This window comes from Schistocerca americana, chromosome 6 (genome assembly GCF_021461395.2).
Source record: "Schistocerca americana isolate TAMUIC-IGC-003095 chromosome 6, iqSchAmer2.1, whole genome shotgun sequence".
NCBI classification, from domain to species: domain Eukaryota; kingdom Metazoa; phylum Arthropoda; class Insecta; order Orthoptera; family Acrididae; genus Schistocerca; species Schistocerca americana.
Window position 1 is genome coordinate 211,014,225 of NC_060124.1, and position 12,964 is coordinate 211,027,188.

The window sequence follows — 12,964 nt, forward strand, 5'->3', positions numbered from 1 at the left end:
TTTGTAGGATTTGAGAGCTACTGTATTTAATCTCCTTACGACAACCCTGTGTTCACTAATCTATGTATCCGTTTTGATACTCATTAACTAAGGATTATTAGTTGCTAAAAGATCAAGTGTATTTTCACAACCGTTTACTATTCGCATGGGCTCATCAACTGAATGCTCGAAATAACATTCAGATAATGCGTTTAGCGAAATTTCGGATGGTGTTTTATGCATACCTCCGGAATTTAACATGTATTTTCGCCAGCATATCGAAGGTAAATTAAAGTCACCGCCAACTATAATCGTATGAGCCGGGTATGTGTTTGAAAACAAACTCAAGTTTTCTTTCAACCTTTCAGCAATTGTATCATCTGAATTGGGAGGCCGGTAAAAGGATCCAATTACTCCGGTTGCCAACAATGATCTCTGCCCATACTACTTCACAGGAACTATGTTCTGCAATTTCGCGACAAGATAAACTACTTCTAAAAGCAACAAACACGCTACCGCCAACTGTGTTTAGCCTATCCTTTTGCAACAGTGTTAGGTTCTTTGCAAAAATTTCGAATGAGTTTATCTCCGGCTTTAGCCAGCTTTCAGTGCCTATCACGATTTGAGCATCAGTCCTTTCTATTAGCGCTTGGAGCTATGGAAATGTCTGCACCAAAGTATTGTTGGCAAGAGAGACCGCACATTGATATAATTTTAAAAAAGGGCGGGAGAGACCGCGTATGGATACATTTCAAGAAAAGAGCGGGAAAGATCGCGCATTGATACATTTTGTAATGGTAGCAGGGATTGTCTGCACCAGAGAGCATTGTTGGCAGGAGAGACCACACTGTAGCGTTCGTAGGAAGTCAGTAGTACGCGAGATGTGAAGCGAGTCGGTAGCAGGTCTGAAGCGAGAGGCTGACAGGAGCAGTGTGCCTGCCAGCCACCAGCTATGATTTACAAGAGATTATAAACGGATGTACAGAGACATCAGCTAACTATTATCACAAGAGGAACTAATATTATTGAATTATTTTCTTTGCGAAACTCAAGACTACTGAAGGTATGTTTGCGCAATGCTAGTTGTAAGATTATTGTAAAACGTAAGTCCCATTTCAACGTTTGTAAAATCATTTCATTACCAGCAGTAAATATTTGAAGAAACGTTTTCAGAATATAATTAATTTTTGCCAGCAATGTTGCATTACTGATTATAATCCATCCCAAAAAAAGACATCAACATAAAACTTTGCAAAAATTTTATTGCTGTCAAGAAAAAGTGTAACTATGAATTACGTAACTTCAGTCAATTTAATTAAAGAATGACGTCAGCTTTGCTATTAAAGAATAACGTCAGCTTTGGTAATAAATGCAGCCAGTTATTACGACAGCCAACCAGCAGCTAATAAAGTATAGTAAAACAGAGTAAGTATATTCATGTCGCAGTTCGATGTAGCAGTCAGATGGCGATTCAGTAACAGTAAAAAAGGTAGGGAACAGTTTTGGGTTATTGCAGATAACGACTGACGGCCACGACGACGCCACATTCTATCTTTCGTCGAAACAATCAGAAAATCACTTTTGATAAGCAGCAATTAAATTTGTATGCGATGATTGAGAAAGAGAATAAAGGGAAGATTTCATTTGTTATTATTAAGCAAGAGATGGAAACCATAAGGAAAGGTTTCATAGGTTATTGTAGAAGGGAAGGTTGAGTAACAAAAAAGAGATATAGAGGAGGCGGGAAGGTTTCATACGTTCTTCTTGTGTTCGTACTGCACCCTTTTTCCTATATTATCCATCCATTTGTACGTGATTGCTTTAGTGGACAAACTGCAATTTTCCTGTGTCCTCGCAGTTCATAGAAACCTATAACTTCCTTTATACACAGGTAAGTATTTGTGTGACTGATTCAAGTTGTAACTCATTAATGGAACAGTCTAAAGCAATGGTCGTCAAATTGTGGCCCGCAGGCCGCATGCCGTTCCAATCAAATTTTCGTGCGTTCACAGTCCTCACCCTTCTTTTATAATACTAACAGCCAATTCCGAAAACGTCAGCTAACGTTAAGAGGTCCCTAAGAGTGTAGTTTTACTACTCAGTAACAAATAAAAATACTTACAGAGAAAGTATTATTTTATGACGTGCTTAATTTTAACTGACCTTGGTGAATTCGGCCGTGAGCTAGGTAAAGTTAGTCGCTTACCTAAGGGGCAGAGGGGAAATTGCATGGCCACTGCGGGGTTAGAGGATGACAACGTATTGGGCTGTGTGCCTCGTAGCGAACAGCTGCTATGGTATAAATTTCAAATGGAAGTAATATGGTTTCGTGCATGCGAATAATACAGACGGTCGTCTTCAAATGTGGCACATGTTTGTAGCAAAGAACGTGACATTAAATTAAGAATGTAACTCAATGAGTGGAAGAAAACAAATTCAAAATATGTATCAAACATTTGTGAAAGTGTTTGATATTGCATTATGCATTTAAATGTAAGTAAAATTACTGTTATTATCGAAACTTTGACTGGTAATCCAGTTAACTAACGCTAAGCAAAAATTTCGTTAGACTGCTGATCCTGACATGTGATGGGGTAAGATTTCTCTCGCTTTTGAATACGAAACAACGTATATTGACGGGATGGATCATTCTTCATTGTGCTGAAGGAATATCTAGTTTTTGAAACAACCGTTTTTTGAATGAAATCAAGCTGCTGGAGGGCGGCAGCAGTGTGTTCAGTACGCAATGAAACGAAAGACATGGCTTCACTTTTTCTTTCGGACGACGAAATTTTAAGTCAACTGGAGCAAGATTTTGTTGACAGTGACAGTGAGGGTGACGATTCAGATGATGGTCCTGACTTTGTGCAAGAACAGTTTTGTCAAACTTCAAATGAGTTTTCCTCGTTTCGATTTTGTAAAACTTTCGTTGAAATGTTGCGTTCTTTTACGACGTTTCTTCATTATCTGATTCATGAAACACTTTTTTTTGTTACAGCCAAACAGGAAAGGCTGCAAGAAAAGGCAGTGCAGAATACTCGTATGCAAAAAGCTTTGTTTCAAAGTGTATCACACGAAAAATTATACAACATGAAAAAAATATGTATATATATGTAGTCCAGAAGAAGTAGTTTCAGAATTTCATAAATGGTTAGTACCACCGTTAAATGTTGGCTAGTGTTCTTAATAAAAAGTGTTGAAAGGCCATAAAAAATGGCTAGCATTCTAAGAAACAGCATGGTTTTAGGTGGGCAACAGTCTAACTGTTAATCAATTGATCATCCTTTCACACAAACAACACACAATACATCGTCAGACAAAGTGTCTCGTCTTCGGGACCACTGAGAATGCCACAGATCTAAAAAACAGAACAGTCGACATGAAGTTTTCCGAAGGTTTCGACGTTTAACACTCAGATCTAAGGACCGGTTGCAATTATACAGGGTGATTAAAAAAGAATACCACAACTTCAAAAATGTGTATTTAATGAAAGAAACATAATATAACCTTCTGTTATACATCATTACAAAGAGTATTTAAAAAGGTTTTTTTTTTCACTCAAAAACAAGTTCAGAGATGTTCAATATGGCCCCCTCCAGACACACGAGCAATATCAACCCGATACTCCAACTCGTTCCACACTCTCTGTAGCATATCAGGCGTAACAGTTTGGATAGCTGCTGTTATTTCTCGTTTCAAATCATCAATGGTGGCTGGGAGAGGTGGCCGAAACACCATATCCTTAACATACCCCCATAAGAAAAAATCACAGGGGGTAAGATCAGGGCTTCTTGGAGGCCAGTGATGAAGTGTTCTGTCACTCGTTCTCGGCCGTCCAGAACTTTTCCCTTTGCACAGACACCCATTCTCTGTAAACTGTTTATACCAACGTTTAATACACCACCTATCAGGAGGTTTAACACCATACTTCGTTCGAAATGCACGCTGAACAACTGTCGTCGATTCACTTCTGCTGTACTCAATAACACAAAAAGCTTTCTGTTGAGCGGTCGCCATCTTAGCATCAACTGACGCTGACGCCTAGTCAACAGCGCCTCAAGCGAACAAATGTACAACTACATGAAACTTTATAGCTCCCTTAATTCGCCGACAGATAGTGCTCAGCTCTGCCTTTTGTCGTCGCAGAGTTTTAAATTCCTAAAGTTGTGGTATTCTTTTTGAATCACCCTGTATACTGTAGTTAGTCTATTGGGGGTCATGAGGCACTAATTTATGTAGGTTACCATTTAATAGTAAGATCGGTGCATATGCGCTCCGAGGCACCGTTCAACAATATCGGCCGCGCTGGGCAGCTGCTTGGTGTAAGGCGTCTTGACATTGTGTCCCGCGGTCTAAGCCGTCTTGTCATGGTCCGCGCGGCTGCCCCCGTTTGAAGTTCGAGTCCTCCCTCGAGCATAGGTATGTGTGTGTATGTGTGTGTCGTCCTTAGCGTAAGTTAGTTTACGTTAGATTAAATAGTGTGTAAGCTTAGGGACCGATGACCTCAGAAATTTGGTCCCATAAGACCTTACCACAAGTTTCCAATAATATCAGAATTGGCTCTTGAGCAAAAAAGTTTGACGATGACTGGTCTAGAGGTTACTACACTTCCACGTTTAGTGAAGCACACTCTTTTACATTTCTCTACGGTATGGACAAATTACCAGTCCATGTACCACGCTAATATTTTGTTAAGATATAACTAGACATATTTGTAGAATAAAGCATCCTCTCGTTTAAACTTGTCCGATTCTTCTCCATTCGAATGAATTGTAATCTTCTTCTTCTTCGCGGATGGATCACTTAGGACCACGCGTAATCAACATTTGTTGGCCTTCCTTTTCGCCCAATATTCCTTCCTAAACAACGAATGGGCTAGCTTTCGTTGCGTAGACCATGTACACTCCTGGAAATTGAAAGAAGAACACCGTGAATTCATTGTCCCAGGAAGGGGAAACTTTATTGACACATTCCTGGGGTCAGATACATCACATGATCACACTGTCAGAACCACAGGCACATAGACACAGGCAACAGAGCATGCACAATGTCGGCACTAGTACAGTCTATATCCACCTTTCGCAGCAATGCAGGCTGCTATTCTCCCATGGAGACGATCGTAGAGATGCTGGATGTAGTCCTGTGGAACGGCTTGCCATGCCATTTCCACCTGGCGCCTCAGTTGGCCAGCGTTCGTGCTGGACGTGCAGACCGCGTGAGACGACGCTTCATCCAGTCCCAAACATGCTCAATGGGGGACAGATCCGGAGATCTTGCTGGCCAGGGTAGTTGACTTACACCTTCTAGAGCACGTTGGGTGGCACGGGATACATGCGGACGTGCATTGTCCTGTTGGAACAGCAAGTTCCCTTGCCGGTCTAGGAATGGTAGAACGATGGGTTCGATGACGGTTTGGATGCACCGTGCGCTATTCAGTGTCCCCTCGACGATCACCAGTGGTGTACGGCCAATGTAGGAGATCGCTCCCCACACCATGATGCCGAGTGTTGGCCCTGTGTGCCTCGGTCGTATGCAGTCCTGATTGTGGCGCTCACCTGCACGGCGCCAAACACGCATACGACCATCATTGGCACCAAGGCAGAAGCGACTCTCATCGCTGAAGACGACACGTCTCCATTCGTCCCTCCATTCACGCCTGTCGCGACACCACTGGAGGCGGGCTGCACGATGTTGGGGCGTGAGCGGAAGACGGCCTAACGGTGTGCGGGACCGTAGCCCAGCTTCATGGAGACGGTTGCGAATGGTCCTCGCCGATACCCCAGGAGCAACAGTGTCCCAAATTTGCTGGGAAGTGGCGGTGCGGTCCCCTACAGCACTGCGTAGGATCCTACGGTCTTGGCGTGCATCCGTGCGTCGCTGCGGTCCGGTCCCAGGTCGACGGGCACGTGCACCTTCCGCCGACCACTGGCGACAACATCGATGTACTGTGGAGACCTCACACCCCACGTGTTGAGCAATTCGGCGGTACGTCCACCCGGCCTCCCGCATGCCCACTATACGCCCTCGCTCAAAGTCCGTCAACTGCACATACGGTTCACGTCCACGCCGTCGCGGCATGCTACCAGTGTTAAAGACTGCGATGGAGCTCCGTATGCCACGGCAAACTGGCTGACACTGACGGCGGCGGTGCACAAATGCTGCGCAGCTAGCGCCATTCGACGGCCAACACCGCGGTTCCTGGCCGTCCGCTGTGCCGTGCGTGTGATCATTGCTTGTACAGCCCTCTCGCAGTGTCCGGAGCAAGTATGGTGGGTCTGACACACCGGTGTCAATGTGTTCTTTTTTCCATTTCCAGGAGTGTATGTCGGTTAGTTTTTCTCTCTTCTTCCTCAAAACCCCGTGTGTTTGTGATTTTTCTGATTTCACTTCTATCATGTAGATTTGGAGACCCTTATTCTCTCAGGTCTTTTTCCGTCTGTTTGTACCAGTTCGGTCTTGTAGTTTTGTTCTTTAAAAATGTATGGATCTTGTGCGTTAACCTGTTTGAGTCCATTCTTTCTAAGTGCCCCATGAATTGGATTCTTCTCATGCGCATTGTGTCTGTTATTTTGGAGATATTTTTATATATTTCTGCATTGGGTTTTGGATAATGTGCCCCATCTTTAGTTCTTGGTCCTAGGATTTTCCTCATTATCTTACGTTCTTTCACTTCTATTTCCTCTTTTAGTGTTCTGTGTTGAAGGTTTAGTGTCTCAGATGCGTGGAGAGCTTCGGGTCTAATTACTGTTGTGTAGTGTCGTATTTTGCAGTTCCACGAGAGACTCTTTTTGTTGTAAATGTTTTTTGTTAACTGAAACGCCGCCTCCATTTTTTGGACTCTTGATCTGACAGATTTCTTTTCATTACAATTTTCTGCAATCCATTCACCTAAATATTTAAATGCTTTTACTCGAGAGATGTAGTTATTACCAATTTTGAGATCAGAAGGTGCATCTTTGACGTCAGTCATAAATTTTGATTTTTCAAATGAAATTTGTAATCCTATTTTAGCTGCCGGTTCTTGTAATAACTCTAGCTGTTTCTGTGTATCGGTAATGTCTTGTGCGATGAGTGTCATGTCATCAGCAAATGCTAAACAGTGTAATTCTATGCCCTTATGTCTTGGTCCCTGTCTGTGTGCTGGTGCACCTGCTTTTTTCCATTCTCTAACAACTTTTTCAAGAGCACAATTGAAGAGCACGGGGGACAGTACATCCCCTTGTCGTACTCCTGTGTCTATTTCAAATTCTGTGCTCAATTCTCCCATCAATTTTACTTTGGATTTGGTCTCCGTAGAGTGTTTCTTTTATGATGCTTGTTGTCTTTTGATCTAGTCCAAATTCTGCTAATACTTCAAAAAGGGATTCTCGGTCTATACTGTCATATGCTTTTTTAAAGTCAACAAACGTGATGACATAACTTTTGTTTGAAGTACTATGTAAATATTTCATTGAGTTTTTCAAGTTAAGGATTTGTTCTATGCAAGATCGACCTTTTCTGAACCCACCTTGATATTCGCCTAGTTTTGAATCCAGCTGAGGTTCTGCGCGGTTTAGTAGGGCTTTAGACAGAATTTTGTATGTTATTTACAATAAAGAGATTCCACGATAGTTGTTGGGGTCTGTTTTACTTCCTTTTTTGTACAGAAGATGTATGATTGCAGTCTTCCAATCTGTGGGGATTTTTTCAATTTTCCAGATTTCATGTAGATTTTCTCCTGCATTTTTCCATAATTATGCGATGATTTGGTCTTCTCCTGATGCTTTGTTATTTTTCAGTGACTGAATTATCTCTTTAATCTCTTGTAAACTTGGTGGCTTTGAGTCTGGGTTTCGTTGTGTATGATGGAACTCAAATTTTTCTGCAGGCTTTTCACAATTCAGTAATTTAGAAAAGTATTTTGCAAGAATTTCACAGTTTTCGGTGTTGGTATGAGCAATTTCCCCATGGTCATTTTTGAACTGGAGTGATGGAGGAGAGTACTTTGTTAATTTTTGTTTGAATACTCTGTAGAAATTTCGGGAATTGTTTTTCTTGAAATCATTTTCTATGTCTTGCAATTTTTTGTCTTCGTGTTGTTTACGGACTGTTCGTATTGCTTTTGTGACTGTTTTCCTGGTATCTTTGAGATCTTCCAGGGTCTTTTGATTTTTGTTGCACAAATGCGTGGCAATTTTGCCACGCCTGTTGTCTGAGATTCATCAGTTGGTCACACTCATCTGTCCACCATGGGTGTTTACGTGTTCTTGTTTGCGGTGATACAGTTTCAGCTGCATTTAAAAGTCCTGCTTGCAGTTGTTGCCAATTTTGTGGTTTTGAATTTTGCGTTTCTTTTGTAAATTGTTCATTGCCATTTATCTTTTGTACATCATATTTACGGTGTGGAGATTTCTTAGTGAATTTTCTTTTTTCTGGAATGACGTCTAGGGAGAATTTTGTTGGGTAATGGTCGGAATCTAGGTCTAGTCCATTAAGGATCTTAAGTTTCATGATTTCTACTGTATTTACTCGGGAGATCATTACATGATCCAACTGATATTCGCCTAGTAATGGATTAGGTGAGATCCAAGTTTTCGTTTTCGAGGCTCTTTTCTTGAAAAATGTTGATTTGAAAAATAGGTCATGGTTGCTGCAGATTTCAATGAGTCGCATGCCATTCCGGTTGGTCTGTGTATGCCCTGACCATTTACCTACCCAATATCGATATTTCTTTTCTTTACCGATTTGTGCATTGAAATCGCCCATAAGGATTTTGAGATGGTTATTAGGGATTTTTTGGAGAATATTATCTAATTGGTTCGAGAATTCTTCTACTTCTTCTCTTTTGTTTTTGTTACTGATGTTAGTTGGTGCATGTCCGTTGATTAGGGTGTATATCTTATTAGCTGATTTTATTGTCATCGTGGAGAGCCGACCCGAGTAAGATTTGAAAGTTGCGACTGAATCAAATATTGATGTATCTACTATAAATCCAGTTCCAAATTGTGTACAATTTGCCATGGCTCGTTTTCCAGGTTTTCCTTTGCATATCCTGTATCCTTCCGAATCAAAAGGATTTTCATCTGTATATCGTGATTCCTGAAATGCAATAATTTTGATTTTACGTTCTCTGGATTTGTCCAGGATGTTTTTTAGTTTTCCCATTTTTAAGAGAGAATTTGTCATTAGCCAAATTCTTGATTTTGGTTTGATTTTGTTATTACGGGGTTTTGAGGTACTCCGATTTACCTCCATGCACACTTCTGTGGCCTCCCCAGAATCCGAATAGACCACTTGCTGTTTTTCAACCGTGGGATTTGACCCACTGGGGTAATTTGTCTTTGAAGGTGCTGTATCCATGTTGATTTAATTGGACTGGGTTTGTGACTGAAATTGAGATTTCAGTCTGGTTAAGCTCAGAGTTCCACTTCTGAGTTTTATAGATCAGCCGCCACTAACATGTGGAACAGACGCTGTAGGGTTACCGCCACTAACCTGTGGAACCGTCGTGCCCTTTGTCCATATAACCTTGGACGATAGCTTTTATAGTATCCCAAAAAGCAAGGTTGCCTCTTCCGCCAGTTCCGCTGTACCGATGATCTTCATCTCCGCCTTCACTGCCGTTGAGGTCTTCACCGCGTCCCTGGCAAGGGGCCCTCACGAGGTACTATCACCCGGGCCAGGTGAACCAAGGTTTTTTTATGAGGTGTTACTCCTCCCCCTCCTCCTTTTTCAACCGGGCTTGGGACCGGCTATGGTGGAGTTGAATTGTAATCTAATATATGTTTAGGAATTTTTTATTGAATAGCTTTGTAAATTCTCAGTGAATATTTCCTATTTGGTTCAAAAATGGTTCAAATTGCTCTGAGCACTATGGGACTTAACATCTGTGGTCATCAGTCCCCTAGAACTTAGAACTACTTAAACCTAACTAACCTAAGGACATCACACACATCCATGCCCGAGGCAGGATTCGAACTGCGACCGTAGCAGTCGCGCGGTTCCGGACTGAGCGCCTAGAACCGCTAGACCACCGCGGCCGTCTCCTATTTGGTACTTGCCTTAATTTGAAAGCTGTTTTCGTGCCAACGGGACCTTTTTTTGGCATTAAAGTACTCAGATACTCTGAAGCGAAGGTGCAACTTCGACCTATGTGTCGCCTTATCTAAGTGGTCCTGGCTCATCTGTGGACAGAATGACGATGCTTTTCGTTTTTACTTTCGATCTACGTTGTCGCTGATCGTTTGACGCCTACCTATGGTGGTATTTTAAGACTGCGTTAACCGTGCCATATATGCACATTTGTTAAAATCATTGGCACATGAAAGGTACTTTTCGCAGTTGATACCTTGTCCATTTTAATTTGTTTATTGAGAAAGATATCAACAGAACAACATCGCAAACTGTAACTTTTTTAACGTGTAATCTTGACATATACTTTTTTGAAATGGCCTTCAGCAGAAGCAGGCTCTATCATACAAAGACAGAGCAATGCAAGTGTTCCGTGGAACGTGCTAAAACTTAGTACAAGATCGACGCTCAACTGTACATAGTTGCACAGCATTTCTGCTCGACTCTTCGTTTCTTAAATTACACATTAAATATTTAACTTCTTTTCTCTCTTTCCATAGTACTCTAGGAAACTAGGTAAAAAGTGAGGAAGGTTATTTATATATACATGGGGGATAAAAAACATATTTCTCCATTCCTTATTCAGGGCATTCGTACACGGATTTTTTAATGTTGTATAACCCATTTTCATTGACCCCGTTTCATTTGTCAGATATCGCTAAAGATCACACCTTTTGATGACACTGAACTCGTTACGTGTCGGAAACCTAAGATGTGTGAGTATTACACCTCAATACCAAAGTTTTTTGAGTAATGAAGAACCAGTCATGCATTGTATGGTAATATATGTTTCATATTTGTCTTAACTTTCTTTTTTTGGTATACTAACACAATCTTGAAGTCGACAGAATTATATGCTGTTTATTCAAATGAGGGAAGTAAGCACGATCGTTGCTAACTGTAAGGGCAGTGCAACAATCGGAGACTTAATACTGAGTTAATTAGCTTCCACAGCTTTTTTTCTGACTTGCAGTCGGAGAAATTCCAGAAATTGCTACACATCACCCTCGATTCTCTCTTGTATCGTCTCCAAAGTTGGAGACATTATGGCAGTTTCGGAGAATGAATATTTACTGCTTTCTTTGAGGTCACTTCAGTAAACTACGTCAGTTAAAACCTGACACTCTTTACAGCTTGTGTTGTTTATCACGAATTGTGGTATGGGGCTTCACCTGTAACATAAACGAAGTATGAAAAAAATTACTGGTTTGATATGCAAAGCACTGGCGAATGTTTATCTGTTGCAGACATGAGTAAAAAAAGGGAACCAAAAAATTTCGTAAATAAATGAAATCAGCTTTACTGACAACGTATCAGAATAAATGTTGAAATATTTTGACAGTCTAAAATGAACTATAAAGAATAACTTGACAGCGTATTTCTGGTACTCTTTTAGCGTGATGTTAATGATCGTCCGTTCCAGATGAATCACAAATTCGACGCAAACGCTGCATGTATCAAAACGCAATGGAAAAGCGTAACAGACGAAATGTTATTGACAAACGCTAAATAGCCGCCGGACACAGCGATTGAGGCCGCTGCTCTTCAGTCGTCGCTTAAAAATTTCGCGGTTTCCGGACTACCTGCACGAAACTCCACACCTTGCGCGTCAGCCACAGAACTGAAGCCATATGCTGTATCCTGGACGAATTTGAAGCGCGGTAACGTAAGTCACTCTAGTCAGGCTAGTCTAATAAACACAACATAATAGCAAAAACAAAATAATTCCAAGATATACTTAGTAGTTAAAAGTTTACACAAGAACATGCCTGTTGTAAACAATCCGTCTCTTATATTATTATTATTATTATGTGCGATTAGACACTGTTGGTTCACGCAAAGCTCCTTCATTCTTTTTCCTTTTTTTCCACATTGCTCTAATTTTTCTGCATGGGCTCTCTTTCTTCCCTCTGTCCACTTTGTTCCTGCTTTCTTGGGAGCTTCGTTCTCTGACTTAACCTCCCATCTGTCAACTTTTTGCTTAATACCTTTCCATCCAAAATATCTGAATAATTTATCTGAGCTTTTTCTAGGTCCTATTTGACCTTTTGTATCAAGGGTATAGTTTTAAGTCCTATGTATTTAAGAATTTTGGGGGTAAGCCTTGTTTTGGGAACCGTAGAGACGTGCCCATAAAATTATAATGGCCTTTTTCTAATGTCTGCTGCAAGGCTGGACAATTTCTCAGTTGTTTGACGAGATTGTACTCTATAGCCCTCTTCTGTTTTCTTTGGCTCTAGTATCTTTCTGATGATTTTACGTTCTTCCTTTAATAAGTTTGCTAGGTCACCTTTTATGTGGACTGTCAGGGTTTCAATGGCATACAGGACTTCAAGTTTTAATACTGTATTATAGTACCTAATTTTAGTGTTTTTGAACAAGCATCTTTTGTTGTTCACCTTGTAGGTTCTTCAATAAGCTCTCTTTAGTTTTTGGAGGCGAATGTTTTGTGCTATTTTCTCTCACCCTGTAGGTTCAAGGACTTCACGTAAGTATTTAAAATATTGGACTCTACTGACATGACCGTATTTTGTAGTCAAGTTTTTGGTGGCAGTTTTTATGGCGATAAAGTCAGACTTTAGGAAAGATATTTGCAGACCAACTTTTTCTGCACACTCTTTAAGGGTTTCAACCTGTTCGATTGCCGTTATCTCGTCATCTGCTAGTAAGACTGTCTACATATCCTCTCACCGATCTACCCCTTGAATTTGTACACAGTGGAAAAATAACCGTGAATATGTATATGTCGTTGTGGTCTTCAGTCCAGAGACTGGTTTGATGCAGCTCTCTATCCTACTCTATCCTGTGCAAGCTTCTTCGTCTCCGAGTAACTACTGCAACCCACATCCTTATGAATCTGCTTAGTGTATTCATC